The sequence below is a fragment of the Mesoplodon bidens genome (assembly GCF_964165515.1).
Source record: "Mesoplodon bidens genome assembly, chromosome: 14".
Classification (NCBI taxonomy): Eukaryota; Metazoa; Chordata; class Mammalia; order Artiodactyla; family Ziphiidae; genus Mesoplodon; species Mesoplodon bidens.
In genome coordinates this window covers 52,471,934-52,488,985 of record NC_138170.1, presented here as the reverse complement: position 1 = coordinate 52,488,985, position 17,052 = coordinate 52,471,934, and positions in this window count along the sequence as shown.

The window sequence follows — 17,052 nt, the reverse complement described above, 5'->3', positions numbered from 1 at the left end:
TTCGCTGAAATTTCCAAGCAAAGTGTTGAAGGTGTAACCTAGTTTTCTTGCTGCTCATGGTACAATGCAAGAGAAAAGAGACAAATTGAAGCAAGAACCATTTTTTAAAAGAAGGATCTGGGATTTCATGATTTGGGAAATTCTCAGCTTAACCAGATTGCAAAAGGTGCTAAGATTAAGAGGTTCCCGGGCTTCCCTGGTGGCGCAGTGGTTGAGAGTCCGCCTGCCGATGCAGGGGACATGGGTTCGTGCCCCAGTCCGGGAAGATACCACATGCCGCGGAGCGGCTAGGCCCGTGAGCCATGGCCGCTGAGCCTGCGCGTCCGGAGCCTGTGCTCTGCGGTGGGAGAGGCCACAACAGTGAGAGGCCCGTGTACCGCAAAAAAAAAAAAAAAAAAAGAGATTCCCTGTCAGGGAAGAGTATTACTGGAAAAAATTTAAGAGTGTAGCTGGGCAACCTCTTGCTAATACCTCAGAAAAACAAAAAAGTTAGGATACTCAGTTACACAAAAGGCTCTTAGGGGGTAAGTGTATAACACATAGATCCCCTCCGCCATCTCAGCAGAAGACAAAAATAGAGGTGGGATTATTTAGGAAGAATCTGGGGAGAGACTTCTTGTCTAAAGGGAGAGAGACAGAGTCTTAAGAATTTTATACCAGCAGAAACACTGCCAGCTTGGGCCAATAGGGACAGAGAGCAAAATAAAAGAAGGGTCTTGGACCCCCCAAAATTCTGCAGGCAGGAAACAGGCTGATAAAAATACTCAGCGGCAAACACATGTTGCCATTCATGTAAAAAGGAAGGATGACTCAGAATATGGAGCCGCAGGTCCAGGGGTAGAGCCATGGACCCAGAGGTTGGAACTGAGAGCCCCAGAACATTATTTCCAGACCTTGTAACCCAGTGGAGTTGGCCTGGCTGGATTTCTACATTTCGGGGGACCGGTGACTCTTTTTCCTTTTCCTTTTCTCCCTTTTTGAATCAGAATGTCTGTGCCTTTCTTACCTTTGTATTTTGGGAGCATATAACTTGTTTCTTTACTTTCACTTGTCCACATGAAGAGGAACTCTGCTCCAGGATAGATTATACTGAATCTCGCTCATACCTACACTGATGATTTAGGTGATGGTATTTGGAACTGTTGAACTGAAGACATATAGGTGAAGTTTTGGATTTGTTGATGCTGTAATGGGTTGAGAATTTAGGGGGTCTTGGGATGGGGTAAAAGTATTTTGCCTATGGGACAGACATAAATGTTTGTGGGTCAGAGAATGGAATATGGTGGGCAGAATAATGCCCACCTAAACATATCCACATCCTAATCCCTGGAATCTGTGAATATGTTACTTTACGTGGGAAAAGGGACTTTGCAGATGTGACTAACGTTATAGACATTGAGACGGAACCAGTATAATCACCTGAATCCTTAAAATTGAGAAACTTGGGCTTCCCTGGTGGCGCAGATGTTGAGAGTCTGCCTGCTGATGCAGGGGACACGGGTTCGTGCCCCGGTCTGGGAAGATCCCACATGCCGCGGAGAGGCTGGGCCCGTGAGCCATGGCCGCTGAGCCTGCGCATCCGGAGCCTGTGCTCCGCAATGGGGGAGGCCGCGGCAGTGAGAGGCCCGTGTATCGCTAAAAAAAAAAGAAAAAAATTGAGAACGTTTCCTGCTGTGTTCAGCCAGAGGAAGATCTTCTTCACTGTGGAAGAAAAATGAGGGAGATGTCATACTGCTAGCTTTGAAAATGGAGAAAGGGGTCCATGAGCCAAGGAATGTGACTGACCTTTAGAAGCTGGAAAAGGCAAAGAAGACTCCCCTAGAGTCTACAGAAAAGAAAACAGCCCACCTGACACCTTGCTTTTAGCTCGGTGAAGCCCATGTTGGACTTGTAAAATATAGAACTGGGAGATAATAAATTTGTATTGTTTTAAGCCGTTGAGTTTGTCACAATTAGTTACAGCAGTAAAACAAATACAGTTGTCTGTGAAAAAGCCATAGATAACACCAACTTAATGATGAAAGACAAGGATCAAGAACAAGACAAGGGGGACTTCCCTGGTGGTGCAGTGGTTAAGAATCCACCTGCCAATGCAGGGGACATGGGTTTGAGCCCTGGTCCGGGAAGATCCCACATGCCGCAGAGCAACTAAGCCCATGCGCCACAACTACTGCGCCTGTGCTCTAGAGCTCGCGACATACAGCTACTGAGCCCACGTGCCACAACTACTGAAGCCTGCGCACCTAGAGCCCGTACGCTGCAACAAGACAAGCCACTGCAGTGGGAAGCCCGTGCACCACAATGAAGAGTAGCCCCTGCTCGCCACAACTGGAGAAAGCCCACGTGCAGCAACGAAGACCCAACGCAGCCAAAAATAAATAAATAAATAAATAAATAAAATTGTATTAAAAAGTTACTCTCAAAAAAAAGAACAAGACAAGCTTGTTCATTCTTGCCACTTCTATTCAACATTGTACTGGAGGTTCTAGCCAGGGCAGCTAGGCAGGAAAAAGAAATAAAAGGCATCAAGACTGGAATGGGAAAAGCAAAACTAGCTATGTTTACACATGAAATGATCTTATATACAGAAAGTCCTAAGGAATCCATTAAAAAAAACTATTAGGACAAATAAATGAGTTCAGCGTGGTGGCAGGATATAAGATCAATATGCAAAAATCAATTATATTTCTATAACACTGCCAGTGAACAATCAGAAAATAAAATTAAGAAAATAATTTCTGGGGGCTTCCCTGGTGGCGCAGTGGTTAAGAATCCACCTACCAACGCAGGAGACACGGGTTCGAGCCCTGGTCCAGGAAGAACCCACATGGCATGCAGCAACTAAGCCTGTGCACCACAACTACTGAGCCTGTGCTCTAGAGCCTGTGAGCCACAACTACTGAAGCCCGCCCACCTAGAGCCCGTGCTCCCAACGAAAGAATCCACCGCAATGAGAAGACCAAGCACAGCAACAAAGAGTAGCTCTCACTTGTGGCAACTAGAGAAAAGCCCGTACACAGCAACGAAGACCCAATGCAGCCAGAAATAAATAGATAAATAAATAAATTTAAAGAAAAGAATTTCTAATAACATCAAAAAGAATAAAATACTTAGGAACAAATTTAACAAAACAAGTGCAAGACAAGCACTGAAGATTACAAAATGTCACCAAAGACTTAAAGAAGACTTTAAAAAATGGAAAGACATCTCATTCTCATGGATTGGAAGACTTTATATTGTTAAGAGTGCAAGTTCCCCAAATTGATCTTCAGGATCAATGCAATCCCTATAAAAATCTCAGCTGGCTTCTTTGAGAATATTAACAAGCTTATTTTAAAATTCATGTGGAAATTCAAGGGACCTGGAATAGCCAAAACAATCCTGAAAAAGAACAAACTTAGAGGACTCACACTTCCTCATTTCAAAACTTACTACAAAGCTACAGTGACTGTAGTATCAGCATAAAGACAGACATGTAGATCAATGGAATAGAATTGAGAATCCAGAAATAAACCTTTATGGTTTTGGTCAACTGATTCTTTTTTTTTTTTTTTTTGCAGTACGCGGGCCTCTCACTGCTGTGGCCTCTCCCGCTGCAGAGTACAGGCTCCAGACGCGCAGGCTCGGCGGCCATGGCTCACAGACCCAGCCGCTCCACGGCATGTGGGATCTTCCTGGACCGGGGCGCGAACCCGTGTCCCCTGCAGCGGCAGGTGGACCCTCAACCACTGTGCCACCAGGGAAGCCCGGTTAACTGATTCTTGACACAAAGGTGTCAAAACAATTAATGGGGAAATAATAGTCTTTTCAATAAATGGTGCTGAAACATGACAAGGTTTTATGTGAAGGATACTCGTATGTGAAGGATATTCTCATACAGAGGAATGAATTTGGATCCCTACCTCCAAAACATATACAAAAGTTAACTAAAAAGGATCAGAGATCGAAAAGTAAGAGCTAAAACTATAAAACCTTTAGAAGAAAATGTAAGTTTAAATCTTTGTGATCTCAGATTAGGCAATGGTTTCTTATATATGACACCAAAACCACAAATGATAAAAGGAAAAACAGGTAAGATGAAGTTCTTCAAAAATTAAAAACTTTTGTGCCTCAAAGAACACTGTCAATGAAGTGAAAAGACAACCCACACAGAATGGAAGAAATTTTTTGCAAATCATATATCTGATGAGAGACTTGTATCCAGAAGAAAAAAACTTGTACACTCAGTAATAAAAAAAAAACATTTTAAAATGGGTAAAAGATTTGAATAGACATTTCTCCAAAGAAGATATACAAATGGTATACATATACCATATGTAGAAGATATACAAAAAAGATATACAAAAGCATATGAAAGAATATTCAATACCATTAGAGAAATGAGAATCAAAACCAGAATGAGGGGGGACTTCCCCAGTGGTCCAGTGGTTAAGACTACACACTCCCATTGCAGGGGGCCAGGGTTCGATCCCTGGTCGGGGAGCTAGATCCTGCATGCATGCTGCAACTAAGAGTGCGCATGCTGCAACTAAAGATCTCGCATGCCACAACACAAAGGATCCCACGTGCCACAACAAAGGATCCCGCATGCCACAGCGAAGATCCTGAGTCCTGCAACTAAGACCTGGTGCAGCTAAAACAAACAAACAAATAAATATTAAAAAAGAAACACCCACAGTGAGATGTCACTTCACACCTACAAGGATGACTATAATAAAAAGATGAACAATAATTAGTGCTGATGAGGATGTGGAGAAATTAACTCTCATACATTGTGGTGGGAATGTAAAATGATGCAACTGCTTTGTGAAAATGGTTTGGCTGTTCCTCAAAAAGTTAAACATAGAGTTACTTTATGACCCAGCAATTTTATTTCTAGGTATATAAGGAAATTTAAAACATGTTCACACAAAAATTTGTTCATAGCAGCCTTATTCATAAGAGCCAAAAAATGGAAACAACCCACATATCCATCAACTAATAAATGGATAAACAAAATGGATATTTATTTATATATATATATACACCATGGGATATTATTCAGCCATAGTAAGGGAAAAAAGTACAGCTAAATGCTACAACATGGACAAACCTCAAAATCATCATGCTAAGTGAAAGAAGTGAGACACAAATAAAACGTTCAGAATAGCAAATTCATAGATACACAAAGCAGATTAGTGGCTGCCAGAGGCTGAGGGTGGAAATGGAGAGTGACTGCTAATAGGTACAGGACTACTGTTTGAGGTGATAAAAACATTCTGGAATTAGATAACTGTGGTGTTGCACAACTCTGGGAATATATTAAAATATTGAACTGTATATTTTAAAAGGTTGAATTTTAGGTATGTGAATTATACCTCAATAAAGCTGTTACATATTTATTTCTTTAATAAAAACAGTTTATGAACTTCAAGCTTTGGTCCTAAATCCTATTCTTTTCTATACTCTCTCTAGGCAATTCCTTCAAGAACCATAGCTCCAACTGAAATGGATTTACCTGTCAACCTCAAGTGTATATCACAGGTGTCTCCTCTGACTTCCTCTGAATTTCCGACTGGAAGTTTCAAAAGCACCTCTAATTCACCATGACCAAGACTAAATTTTGCTTTCCCATTTGCCACCAAAGCCTGGTCTTCCTTCAATGTTACCTATTCAGCAAATGGCATCAACATCCGCTGAGTTGGATATAGAAGTGGCACCGCCTTTTCCTTAATGCCTTGTTAGTATTGAGGAAGTCCAATAAATGACAGTCCTTTTCTGCTCAAGCTGATATTCTATGATGTCAGGTTGATATGGACAAATATTTCCGTCGGTTTCATGATTGACAAAGCCAATACTGGAAAATGTAGTTTGGTTGCATAGTGCCTGGTGACTTCTCAACGCTGAGCCACGGATGCAGGCAGACTGAACACCCATTCATTAGCAGAACCAGTTACTGCAGCCTTCCATACAGGGCCCTGCCTCTGCAAAACTTAGGCTCTCAGTAGAAAATACACTTGCCTACTATGCATATTTCTTACTAAAGAAAGGTAGGTAATAAAATGTATTCAACTTGGAGCTGAACTTGAGTTTTCCTTCCAAGAGGCACCACGGAGATGATTCTGCCATGACGGTTGAACTTCCTGGAAGATTTTGAAAACCCACACTGCAAATGGGAAGGCCCTTCATGCTTCATGAGTGTTAGGTGAATGACACTGAGTATTTGACAGTGGGGAGGTCTGTGCTTTCTTCGATAAAGATTTTATGGCGGGGACAGTGGGATGAGAGCATTTCTCACATGTGGCAGAGCAGAGGCCACCTCGTGCAGCTCTCCCACGCTTGCGGCAGTAAACCTTTATGGCAGTCCTGCTATCTTGCATACCACATATACCTGCTTGTGCTAATTTTGGTCTTAATTTGCTCTCCCTAAAGGAGGGATACAAATGGTGTCTGATCTAACAACGGTGCATGTGGCAATAAGACTTTTGATCCTAAGCCCTCTTGAGGTTTTCTTTTTCTTTTATTTATTTATTTATTTATTTATTTTATGGCTGCGTTGGGTTTTGTTGCTGAGCGTGGACTTTCTCTAGTTGCAGCGAGCGGGGGCTACTCTTTGTTGCAGTGCACGGGCTTCTCATTGTGGTGGCTTCTCTTGCTGCAGAGCATGGGCTCTAGGTGCCCGGGCTCAGTAGCTGTGGCTTGAGGGCTCTAAAGCAGAGGCTCAGTAGTTGTGGGCTTAGTTGCTGCGTGGCATGTGGGATCTTCCCGGACCAGGGCTCGAACCCGTATCCCCTGCACTGGTAGGTGGATTCTTAACCACTGTGCCACCAGGGAAGCCCGAGTTTTGAGGTTTTCCTCCTCCACTTGTAGGGGCCAGATTTAACTTACGTGACTAGTTACTTATTGGCTGTGTGTTAGGCTCCTACATGGACCACATCTGGGTTATCCTGTCTGTACCCACTGTTGGGTGGTGACGGACACTTGGACTTGGTCAGCCTCAACCATGTGAGCTGTAACATGCCTCTGCTCATTATCAGGATTTAACCTAACGGCAGTATAAGCTACCCTGTGTATTTGCTGAAAAGCATAACATACTGAGCCCTGCAGAGACACTAAAAGGTATGCTGCCAGACTCACAATTCTGCTCTCCTCTCCAAAGCTTTGCTGGAGAAGCCTGAGACCAGGAGTAGAGAGGGAGAGGTGTAGAGGAATGCATTTTGGAGAAGGCTCATTTTATCCTCTCTTCTGCTGACAAGAATTGTTGGGTGTTCAGTTGAGCATGTTGCATCCTGACCTTGACCCTTGCCCTTTCAGAGCCCAGTTGTCCTACAGTGGCTGACCACATAGTGCCTAAGCTCCATGCCTTTTATGTGGTCCAGCTCACACTGCTGGTGACCAATAAACACAAGCTTAGCAGGTAAGAACACAGGCTTAGGGGGTCAGACAGCCTTGAGCTTGACCACTGTGTGACCTTGGGCAAGTTACTTTCCCTTTCTGAATCCCTGTTTCCTCATTTGGAAGACTGAGATAATAATACCAACTCCCTCACGAGGTAGGGAGAAGAAGAAATGAGCTAATGTAGGTAAAGCAGAGTGCCTGGAACATGCAGGGGCCCAATAAATGTTAGCTGTCACCACCACCGTGATCATCATTCATTTTCATCATCATGACTGTATTCATCAGTTTTAGCTGCAAGTGACAGAAGTCCATCTCAAATGAATTTAAGCGAAAAGGAAAATATTTTGGCTTAGTTAATTGAAAATTCCAGGCACAGGCTGAATCCAGAGTTTCAACAATGTCATCTGTGCTCAATCTCTCTCTGTCCAAATCACTCCACTTTCTTCTGTCTTGACTTCATCCTCCAGCGGGTGACTAACACACAGCTGGGGGACTCTAGCCTGCAGAGGCCCACCTGCCTTGTCTTCCCACCAAAGCCTTGTGTAAATGCATGTGGAAACACCAGCCCACATGTCCAAGCTCCATCCACAAACCCACCTCCCAGAGAACAGCCTCCCTTGGCCACCCCTCCTCCTCTGAAAGACAGACCTGGGGAAGAGGCTTCCACAGGCTCTGGAAACAGATTCAGGGCTGTTTGGGCAGGGAAGTCTGGGGTCCTGGTATCAGGAACGTGGCCTGTAAATGGGAGTAGAAAGGATGCAGACTCTAGATGGGCGTGTTCACGTGGTCCCACAGAATCTTCACCCCAGGAGGAAGGGCAGGGCTGGATGAGGGCTGAGCAGGGCCTTCTAACATGCAGGGGCTGTGGTGGCCAGGTCTAAGAGAGCTATTTACTTTTTATATAGTACATGTTTCATATGGCGATCGTTGTGGAACAGTCTAAAAGCAATTCAAGACAGGATACCATTCAGTGTTGTGGAGTAAGAAAGAAAGGATTCCTTGAGAAGGAGGCCTTGGAGGATGGGAAGATCAGGATAGACCAGGACATAGAGAAGGGCATTCCAGGTGAGGAGAGCAATGTGAATAAAGGCCATGAGGTCAGATGGGGTCTACTGTATTGGGTCCATGGGGAGCTCAGTCTAGTAAGACAGAATGTGTCTGCTAGGAGAAACAGATGATGGCCCACGGGGCCTACGGGTAGAAGCTTTTTAGAAAAGCTCTAAAGGGGAGTCCAGGTCCAAACCTGTTATAATAAGAACTGGGGACACTTTGAAGGTTTGTGAATAGAGGATGCTGGTTGAAAGTGGTGTTTGAGAAGCTGGACCTGGCAAGTGCCATGTTGGTGGACCAAGGGGCCCACCCAGAGCTGAGATTTGGGGGACTGGAGGAGGAACCAGACAAGGACTACTGTGAGGATGATGAGTGGGGGTGGGGGAGGAGTCGGGGGAGGAAGAGAGCTCTTAGGCATGGTCAATGGAAGAGGGTAAGTTGGCAAAGGGACCAAATCCAGAGCTGAGGTCACCAGGAAAACCAAATGCCTAGCCCCGAGTGAGCTGTGTACAAATTCTTCCCAAGTTGAGCTGTCAGGACAGATGGGATGGACACGTGGCCAGTCTAATGTGTGGTTAAGATGACCAACTTAACTGCACCAGGTGTTTGCTTTTCATTTTTGTTCCAATCCCCTGATGGGCACCCCTGATGGGCAAATGAAATTCAGTGAGTCCATGCGACCTGACCTGGCCGTGGTTACTGCGTCTGGGTGTCCTATGGGCAGAGCTGGTGCCTCAGGCTCAGGCTGACGCGCTGGTGAAGTTCCTGTGGGCAGAACTGAGGGCTGTTCCCTGGCTGGTTTTGCTGGGCGGTTAGTAGGGCCTTGTCTGTTGACTGGGGGTGAATGCAAACTGCAATGTATTTGTAAAGGGGGCTTCCAGGCCTGGCCTGTACCCACCAGCTTCTCATCTGAGCAAGGGGAACTGCAGGCGTCTGGCCAGCCACAAGACTGTAGCTGCGGGCCAACAGGTCCAGGCAGGCCCCTGCAGAGCTGTGGCTCCTAGAGCATGAAGCACTCAGAGGGACCAAGGGTATTCCTGGGTGAGAAAAAAATCATGCCGGGCCATGTGATTCCCCCCAAGGCTTTAAGCCAGGCAATTTGTAATTATGCGGTATCCATCAACCCACAATTATTTATTTATTCCCTGTTCTGTGTCTGCATTGTTGGTACCACATGAGAAGCAAAAGAAATCCAAATGACTTCTGAAGAGTCTAGTTTAAGTATGAGGACTTGGGTTCAAGTCCAGCTCTACCCTGTACCACATAAATGGACATTAACAAGTCCTTTAACTTCTCCTGTCCTCGGTTTCCTTATGTGTAAAATGGGCACAGAAACACAATCTATTTAACAATGTTGATGTGAGAGATACATGAGGTTGATAATGATATATAAGAAGCAGGCAGGTGTTTATTCTAATCTAATAAATGGAGATTAATGTAGTTTCTAATTTTACAATATTTGTTAAAATAATAAAATTTGTTCTGAAAGTCAATGAGTTCTGTGAAACTTTTCCTTGCTCTTAAAAAACAAGTAAACTGATTAGGGAACTAAAACTAACACATGTATAACAGGAATGAATATAAGAGAAAGAAAATATACCATATTTTGTGAAACAGAGGATAAGAGCCACTTGACATTTTCTCAATATTGGGCCAAACACATTTGGTCATTTTCTTCCTTTCTTACTGCCACCTACCTCTTTGGAGGCATCTGGCTTCCCCCTAAGTTCCTAAAGGTGGAAAATATTTACAGTCAGAAGCTACTGTCCTCTCAGCCCCTGTTTACAGATGGAACAACCAAGGCCCGGGAAGGGGAGGAGTCTTGTACTGCAAAGATTGCACCTTTAGGAAGTGGTAGGGCTGGGACTTGACCACAGGACTTCTGGCTCTTTCCATCCACTCTATTGCCCTCTGACCTGGAAGTCATCTTCCAGTGTAAGATGTGGGTCATTGAAGGGGGGACCACTGGCTCCTTACCCACTTCATTGCAGGCCATGCCTTGCTTTCCTTCCCTGGGCGAGTCCCTCACAAATGACCATAGGGGCAGAAATCACTGTCTTTGAAAATATTAATTTTGGAGTTAAAGAAAACCCCCAAACAACAAAACAGAGCAATGGGGATTTTCAAATGGCAATGAGGTAGAGAGACAGGTAAAACCCCCTGTAGTGCTTCTCCCCCCAGGCAGGGGCCTGTCCACTCTGACCTTAGACCTTCCCGGTCCACACAACCCACAGCCCATAGCTGTGGCTGCTCTCTGAGCAATCTCCAACCAGAAGAAATCTTGCAGAAATGCCCGACTCTGACCTGTGGCTGGGAAGGATGAGGAGGGTGGGGCTGTCAGGGTAGCTACAGCAATAAGATGCCCCTTCAGGTGCTTTGGTGGTGGTAGTAGGAGTCCAGGTGGAGGGGAGCGGCCACCAGCCTCCCACCGAGCTGAGCGCTGGAACTGGGGGCAGCCAAGAACTCTGCTTGGTTCTGCCATCTCCCTATCTGGCAGGAGTTGCTAATCCTTCATTACTAAAAATAACTTCTTTATCCAGGACCCAATCAGCATGAAACCTCATATCATTCGGATGCTATTTCTTCCAATCCTGTATGGTTACTGATTTTCCTAATGATGTCCCTGAGGCCCTGCAACACCCTGGAATGCTTTCTGAATCACTGAGGGAGAATGCAGCTGTGTTCAGTCTAGTTTTAATGTGATGTGATTCTTACTTGTTTTTCCAAAGCATCGAATAAAAGGCAACTCTCACGGGAACTACCCAAATGTTGTAGAGAAACAAAAGACACCTGTCTATGGAATGACAGTACATCTGGTCATTTCAGCCACTTCCGGGCACCTGCACGTCCACGTCAGTCCATGCGTATCTGCTCAGCTCTGGTGAGAGCTGTGAGGTTGGGTGTTTGTGGAAGTGGTGTGAGGCCTGCATTTTTTGTGTATCCTGCTTCCCTCGTTTGACTGCAAAGTTCTCAAGGGTGAGAAACATTTCTCATCCTTTGTCTTCCAAACATGTTCTGCTGATGACTGCTCACTCCAGGAGCCCAGTCCCTGGGGCTGCTGAGCTCACTGCAGGGCCCACTCTGGCAGGATAACTGCCCATTCCTTGTAGACTCGTGTCACCTGCATAAATGTAAACCTGCCTCCCTAAGGTGGCAGATCTTGGCCCTTTCCCTGGAAGTGTCTGCCAGCGCTTCTCTCAAGGAGAGCTATCCACTCCCTAGTTTCTGCCCGCTCTCCTCACAGGCTGCCTTAATTACACTATCTGCCTCCAGGGACCAGACGTGGTGAACGGATGAGGGGAACTTGCTGGCAGGGCAGAGGCGATAGGTAGCATTGGTAGCAAGACGGTAGGAAGCACAGATGGGCGTTGCCCTCTTCCCAGGAAGTGGCTCCTATAACATGAGGCCCTTCAGGGCAAGGATCTTCCATGCCCAGTTCACCTTTATATTACCAGCACAGAGGAGAGTACTCTGCTTATGCTCAATAAATATTTGCGGAAGGAACAGGACTTGGGGTCCCAAGTCAGCTCAGACATTCATGAGCTCTGTGCATCATTCACTGTCCTCATCTCTAAACTGAGGGGGCTACTTTTGTAGTTCATTTACTGTATTATATTTCATTGCCTAAATCTCAGAAACATAATGTTGAGTAGGAAATAAAAGTAAGTAGTAGACAATGACATGCAATATTATCATTTTCCAAAGCTCAGAAGACAAGCAAAATAAAATATGGTCTTTAGAGATAGATTGTATATCATCAGCCATTGCCACAATAATGCTGCATAACAAACTAGTCCAAAACTCAGTGGCTTACAACATTCATGTATTCTCAATCGGGCATCTGTGGGCTGGCTGGGAGTCGGCTGATCTAGTCTGGACTCAGTTGGGTTTGGTTCTGACTTCAGCTTGGGTCCAGGTCTGCTCCACGTGTCTCTCATCCTCCTTGGACCAGCAGGTAAGCTCTGGAGCATGTTCTTCTCATAGCAGAGGCAGGAATACAAGAGGAGAAAGTGGAAACATGTGATGCCTCTTGAGACCTAGGCTCAGAATTGGCACCCATCAATGCCTACAACAATCTACTGGCCAAAGCAAACCTAAATCATTGGGCAGGGAAATGTATTCCACCTCTAACGGGAGGAACTGCAAAGTCATATGTCAAAGGGTATCTAAAGGACTTGGAGCAATAATGTAATCTACCTCGCAAACATCGCTGGCAAAATTATAAAAATAATCAAGGGAACGATAAATACAAGATTCAAGATAGTGGTTATTTCTATGGAGGAGGTGTGAGAAAGGAATGGGAGGAGAGTTAATTGTAACGGTCTAGTTCTAAGAGGGCATGGTGGGTTCACAGGTTTTATGATTACTATGTGTTCGGCTGCACCCCACAGGCCTGCAAGCCTTATAGTTTCCCAGAAAAAGCTCAGAGGCAGTGACAGAGATGTCAGTGGATTGTTGCATAGGGGATCTTACAAGTCTGAAGCAAAAGTTCTGGAGCAACACCCCACTGTGTACAGCAGACAGCAAGAAGGACAAGGCAGCAGTCTTTCCTACCGGAGGGAGGTGACGAGGAGAAGGAGGCTACCAGTTAAAGGGGGAAGTGACTGTCAGGTTGGCTCATCAGTTACCAGGGAAACCAGCAGCTGGGGCAGAGGCCAAGCATGTAGGCGGTTATAATTAAGAGAATCGGACAGTCATGTGAGTAGGGTGTAGGTGAAACAGGGACTGGTCAAACAGAAGTACAGAGAGGGCAAGAGAACAGCCATCTTGAATGCCCTGACCATAAACTATGGTTTGTAATTTATGTAGACATTATTGTGTCCATGTCAAATCTTACCTAATAAAAACAGTAAGTTTAAATAAATACTGGATGCGATACACTGATAGGACAAGTTCTTTCCAGTGCTGACATTGTATGTCCTACAATTCTAAGGTAAACAGGAGCTGAGAGCTCTCCTTTGACGATGGAAAGCCTCTGAATATTCAGCAGTAGTCCTAGCTACCCAGCACCCAGAAATCAACCCGTGCTGGTTCTGTCTCAGGCCCAGTGGGGAAAATGAGAAGATGTGTTCTCTGCACTTAGGGCTATGGGAAGTCTCTAGAAAACAGTTTGGATGGCAGCTGAGATAGTACTGAGATCCCTGGCTTTGATTCCAGTCTCACTGGACTTAACTCTTTTTTTTTTTTTTTTTTGCGGTACGCGGCCCTCTCACTGCTGTGGCCTCTCCCGTTGCGGAGCACAGGCTCTGGACGCGCAGGCTCAGCGGCCATGGCTCATGGGCCCAGCCGCTCCGCGGCATGTGGGATCTTCCCGGACCGGGGCACGAACTCGCGTCCCCTGCATCGGCAGACGGACTCTCAACCACTGAGCCACCAGGGAAGCCCTGGACTTAACTCTTAACTGAGACACTCACCAGCTGTGCAGCCTTGGGAACATTACTTAGCCTTTTGGAGTCTATTTCCTTACATGAGACAACTGTACCTTGGAGAGTCACTATGGATCCTTGAATAAGTGAGTTTCTATTTGCTTTCTGATGTTGAGCAGAGAGCCCATCTTAGTTAATTAGTTAGATAGTGAGTTGCAAAGTCTGATACCTGTGTTTGACTCTCACCTGTGCTGCTTATAAGGATGGGTCCTCAGGCTGTGATTTAACTTTTCCAAATCTCCATTGCTTTCTGTAATGTGGTGATGCTAATATTTTTCTTCAAAAGGCATGTTGGGTTTAAATTAGGTAGTGTGTACCATGAATCCGACACATGTAGGGGCATTCAGTAAATGTTAATCCCTTTCCCCTCTGGCTTCCAGCTTCTACACAGCTTCTTTCTGGCTGTGGCTCAAAGAGGATGGGGGGAAAAGGTCAAGTTCACGGCCAGGTGTCTTAAGGAGAATCCCAGTCCCCTTGGCTCCTTGGTAGGGCTGTCTCAGGTGTGGGTACTGGGAGGGGGGTTGGACCCAGGGAGGGATTATGTTTTCCATTACCCAAACATCTCCAATTTCAGCCTCCAATTTGGGGAAGTAAAATCATTTTGGGTCCCCACACAGTATCTGTCTCTGGAACTGATTATCTGCTTTGTTAAGTTCAGAGGCATTCTGATAAGGGTAATTGAATTAGGCTTCTCGGGATGGGAGAGGGGCTCCTACAAGCAGGCCTGCTGCCACAGTAGGGGGTCTCTGTCCAGGCCCTGCAGGCAGGCTCTCCCTCCACACTTCTCTAAGGAGCACGCCCTCCTGGGGTGCTCAGCGCCTTGGGCTTTGCCTTTGAAGATCTTTGCAGAGAAGCCTCTCACACTCTCCACACTTTCAAGGCCATCGTGCTTCCCTGGGGTCCTGCCCTGAATCTGTTCCCAGCCCAATTTGGAGGCGTGGGGTATGGGGGGAAGGGAGGGGAGAGGAGTCTTCCCTCGAGGCAGAGGAATTTCTGGAGGTCAAGGAAATGTCTTTCCTGGGGACAAAAGAGCAGGAGGTCAAGGTTCAAATGAGGTTGACCTAAATTTTTCCCAATTCCAGAGAGTTTCTCTCTCAGGAGATCTTGCCTCCACTCTCCCAACAATCTTGGCAGGACTCTGCCCACCTGAAATGACAGAAGCCCGGTCATTTGGGGATATGACTGTGACAGCAACCACTCAAGTTTTCAAAAATCAGCAATCTGCAAGAAAAGTTGTTTGATCCCCCAAATGTGTGCAGACTCAGCCGCCATTTCTCACACCTCATTATGGTCTCCACACCCGCCCTCTCTCCCTGTTTCATGACCAGCGCTGAGAAAATCACAGGGTTGTTGTCTATTGCTGCATACCTCTGAGGGGTTGTTTCTTCTTCCTCCCACCAAACCAGGGTCCCATGGAAACTCAGGACAAAAAGGGTGACAGAGCAAAGTGACGGCCCAGTGCGCCCCTCAGGGCTCTCGGTTCTATGATCTGTGGGTCCCACACTACTTCTCTAACTTCTGCCCCACCAACCATCCTGTCTATCCACCTCCGAAGGAGCCAGTGAGCTCCCATCATGATTATAAACAAAAGTGATGCAGTTTTAGAAACCACTAGAAGAGATGTGGGTTCGAATCCTGACTCTGGAACTTACTACTTGTGTGATCTTTGGCAAGTTAGTAACTTGGGAGGATTGGCAATAAAACAGAGGTTCTCAAACTCTCTCAGTTTATGGTGTCCTCAGTATGTCAGTCATTTTTTCAGTGTCTCTAGGCCTTAAGAAACACATAAGAGTCCCATTTACTAAAAGTGAGAATCAAATAGGAACCCTCTTACACTGTTGGTGGGAATGTAAATTGGTGCAGCCACTATGGAGAACAGTATGGCTGTTCCTTAAAAAACTAAAAATAGGGCTTCCCTGGTGGCGCAGTGGTTGAGAGTCCGCCTGCCGATGCAGGGGACATGGGTTCGTGCCCCGGTCCAGGAAGATCCCACATGCCACCGAGTGGCTGGGCCCGTGAGCCATGGCCGCTGAGCCTGCGCGTCCGGAGCCTGTGCTCCTCAACGGGAGAGGCCACAACAGTGAGAGGCCCGCGTATCGCAAAAAAACAAACAAACAAACAAACAAAAACAACCAAACAAAAAAACAAACAAAAAAACTAAAAATAGAACGGCCATGTGATCCTGAAATCCCACTCCTGGGCATATATCTGGAGAAAAACATAATTTGAAAAGATACATGTCCCCCAATGTTCATAGATGCACTATTTACAATAGCCAAGACATGGAAGCAACCTAAGTGTTCATTGAGAGATGAATGGATAAAGAATATGTGGCATATATATATATATATATATATATATATATATATATATATATATAATGGAATAGTACTCAGTCATAAAAAAAGAATGAAATAATGCCATCTGCAGCAACATGGAGGGACCTAGAGATTATCATACTGAGTGAAATAAGTTAGACACAGAAAGACAAATCTCACATGATGCCACTTATATGTGGAATCTAAAAAAACATACAAAAGAACTTATTTGCAAAACAAAAGTAGAGTCACGGATATAGAAAACAAACTTATGGTTACCAGGGGATAAAGGTGGGGGAGGGATAAACTGGGAGACTGAGATTGACATATACACACTACTATATATAAAATACATAACTAATAAGAACCTGCTGTATAGCACAGGAAACTGTACTCAATATTGTATAATAACCTATAATGGAAGAGAATGTAAAAAAAAGAATATATATATATATATATATATATATATATATATATATATACCTGAATCACTTTGCTGTACACTTGAAACTAACACAACATTGTAAATCAACTATATTTCAATGAAAATTTTTAAAAAATTAGGACCAAACAACTTAAGTATCTGTCTTGACAAAATAATAAATATATATTAAAAGAAAAAAGTAATAGTTTTATTTCATTCTTAACAACAATTACTTATTAATGAGATGCATGCACCTCTTGCAACTTCTCAGACCTTGCAATCTGATGGGACCCTGCTGTCCTCATCCCTTGTTCCATGCTGATTTTCATATGGTTCTTGTTTATTTATTGCAGCTGCCACCAGAGAGCCAGCTCCACAAGATATGACATCATGGAAAGGAATGTAGTGTGATCTTACGTTAAAACTGTGAACTACCTCGAGCTAGTAGTTTGTACAG